The sequence below is a fragment of the Stenella coeruleoalba genome (assembly GCF_951394435.1).
Source record: "Stenella coeruleoalba genome assembly, chromosome: 1".
NCBI lineage: Eukaryota > Metazoa > Chordata > Mammalia > Artiodactyla > Delphinidae > Stenella > Stenella coeruleoalba.
Genome location: NC_137169.1, coordinates 147421207 through 147424794, shown reverse-complemented (window position 1 = coordinate 147424794; position 3588 = coordinate 147421207).

The following is a 3588-nucleotide window of genomic DNA, read 5'->3' as shown; positions in this document are numbered from 1 at the left end:
AACAAGAAGATAGAAGACTGACCCCTGGGACCACAAGCTATCATGACCTCTCTGAGCTGCCTGGTTGTGGGAGAACAATAGCCATATTGTTTAAATCACTGCTATTTTTGTTATGTACAGTTTAACTTAATCCTGTTCTCGGGAAGTTTAAGAGACTTCCCTCAGGTCACACGGTAAGTAACTGGCAGAGGCAAAATTTGAATGTTGGCAGTTTTACTCCAGAGCCCATAAGGACACTCATGAAAGTGGGGTTTGCCCCATCTTGAGGGCCTTACAGAGGGGGCACAGCACAAGGGACTGCAGTCATGAGCTCCAGGGGGCAACAAGAAGCTGAGAGAGCGTGTGATGTAAGAAGAAAAGGGAACAAGAGGAACACAGTGCAGAGGGAGTGGATAAGCTTCCCCGTACACTCTGCATGCTCCTTCCCATGGCACTGAGGAAGGAGACAGAGGGAGAGGAAAGCTGGCACTTGGGCTGAACTGGTTACACCAGGTTTCATTCCAGGACTGTCTTTTTTTTTTTTTTTTTTTTTGCAGTACGCGGCCCTCTCACTGTTGTGGCCTCTCCCGTTGTGGAGCACAGGCTCCGGACACGCAGGCTCAGCGGCCATGGCTCACGGGCCCAGCTGCTCCACGGCACGTGGGATCTTCCCAGACCGGGGCACGAACCCGTGTCCCCTGCATCGGCAGGCAGACTCTCAACCACTGCGCCACCAGGGAAGCCCTAGGACTGTCTTTTTATCCAATGAATACAGATGTTGATTCCTACAGCAACTCGACACTGGTATAATGTGGTTTTGTACTACTTTTGGAGATGTGGTGTAATCAGATTTACATACCCTCTGCCTCTAGAATCCCAGGAATGGAAGGTCCCAGAAAGAGCTCCATCTTTTCTTTTCACCACTGGACTTCTCTGCTTAGAATCACTTGGTGAGGTATTGGCATGGGAGAGTGCACGTACCAGTGGAACAGAACAGATGGCCCAGAAGCCATTTATGGAAACTCGGTGAATATCTGGATAGCTCTATAAGCTCATGGGGAAAGCAAAAACTGTTCAATAAATAGTGCTGGGACAACCGTTCAGACGCAGAAAAACAAAATTGGGCTGCTGCTAAATAAAATACGCAAAAATAAATTTCAGATGAATTAAAAATCTTAATACGAAAATAAAAATTTAAGCTTTTAGAAAAACTTGAGGGTAGGGAAGGATCTCTTAACCACTCAAAGGTATAAGCCATAGAGGTGAAAGACTGCTACATTTAACAACACTAGCATTTAAAAATGACTTTGGCATCACAGAAGACTCCAAAGGGAGGACAGGTAAGACGAGCCACAGCCTAAGAAAGATACTTGAAATGCATATAATTGACCAAAGATTAGCATCGCTCCAGAATATATATCTCGAGGCGTAACTATCTGTAAGTAAAAGTCTGCATCCAAATAAAAACTGGGCAAAGGATCAAAAACAAGGGAATCTGGGGAATTCTCTGGCGGTCCAGTGGTTAGGACTCCGAGCTCTCACTGCCGAGCTCTCACCTGGGCCCAGGTTCCATCCCTGGTTGGGGAAACTAAGATCCCACAAGCCGCGCAGCACAGCAGGAAAAAAAAAAAAACGGTGGGGGAATCCACACAGTCAAAACGTGAGAAGATGCTTAACTTCATTGCAAACTCAAACCTCAGGAGATAACACCTACCCAATTAGCAAAAGTGAAAAATTTGATAATGCCAAGTGTTGGCAGAGCTGGGGAAAAGGGGGAACTCTCAGATGGCTGATGGGAGGATCAAGGGATGCAAGTGCTTGGGAAGCAAGTGGGAACATCCGGTCAGTGAGAGGACTGCTGGTACGCACCCAAATTAACAAAACAGGATGCTCATTGCAGTAGTTCTAACACAGAAACCCTGCAAAAACCTGGAGTGTCCATCAATAACATCACACATGAACAGCGGAATATCATGCAATGCAATACTAAACGATAGTTAAGACAAAGGACCAGAGCTTCATCTGCATACATGGGTGTCTTGGAATGTAATATGAAACATTTTTTAAATGTCAAGTATGTACAGTATGATACCATTTCTATAAAGTTTAAGAAAACATGCCAACGTGCAAAACTAAAGTAAACGTGGATGGGAAGGACACAAGCTGACTTCAGGACAGTGGAAGGGAGTAAATACAATTGGGGCACAATACAAATAGCACTGCAGAACTGTAAGGTTGTATTTGTACAGACAAATCTGGAGGGAATATGGAAAAAATACTAAGATTAATTGATTGGTTACAAGGTGGGGGACAGAGGTGTTTGCATACCACTTCTCTGTCCTTCTCAGCATGCCTGAATTACCTTTTCTCATCCTCTTTTTTCCTCTCCTCCACTCGGGTTCTGGGTTCCCCAGTCCCCCAGCGACTCAGGGGCCACGCTTCCGCCTGCAGAGTCTCCTCAAGCATCTTTGTTTTCTCACCAGTGGTTCTTGCCCTTTTGCCTTCTCACATTTGTTCCTTCCCAGTCTTCATATTAATCTTAACACCTAATCAGGGCACCGTTCACCTCTCTTCCCTTCACTGTCCATCTCTACCTTCTGCTTTTACCTCTAAGTGAGGCTCCACCCTCAGCACCCTGGTCAGGCCTTTGACAAAGGCCTTTTAAGCCTAACGAGTCAAAACACTTGTCAGATCTCCTCTTTGGAAGCCCCACCCTGAGACTCCTCTTTCAAAGATAAACGTTGCCCTACTTGCCAAACTGAATGAGTTTTTCCCAGTTTTTCTTCCCCTTGAATCTCCAGGGAGCTTTTACTATCACGGCCTAGCTCTCATCGTCTTAAAATTCTCCCTACCTTTGGCTTTCGAGGCTGTGATGCCGCCACCTTGGGTGTCACCTGCGAGTCAGTCACAGCCAGTGACAGCTGTCCGGATTGAACTGCCACCCCCAGGCCAAGCACGCTGGCCTCCCGGCCTCCCTCGGCTCTTCTACAAACAGCCCAGGGGAAAAGGAAGCTAAGTCAGACACCAAAGTGCACGATTTTTTCATCTCTTTGTGATACCCAGACGGCTCCACGGCTCCTGCGTTTCTAGGGTGTCTGACAGCCGCGCTCCCTGCGGGCCCAGCGGCCTGCTCTGCAAGGCCTCAAGGGGCTCAAATTCCGGTCTGGAGGCTGAGGTTCTCTTTGCAGCCCATGAAACATGTAGAGAAACAAAGGAAAAACCCATCTGCCCACCTCCCACCCCCCGCAGTGCCCAGAGACAGGGCCATAGAAGGAAAGGAGAGCAGGCTCCTGGGCTCCCACCTGGCCCCCGCTGGGCTGCTTCTGTTGGGGACCAGCCCTGCTCTCTCGCTCTGTGTTTTGGCGACAGCCTTGCAGTGTTTCTGAAGACAGCCAGCCGGGTACCCGCCCAGCTGTCAGACAGTGGGCCTCGGGAGTCTGTGAGCACCTCTGCTTAGGAAACCTAGTTAAAGAAACGATCGCAGAGATGGGGGCAGTTAAGCCTCTCTCCTCACAACTAGGCAAATCTCTTCCCTTTTGCGCCCAGGGCATGTTATCCCAGGATGCCGGGAGAGGGGCCCACACTGATGAGCAGACCAAACCCCAACAC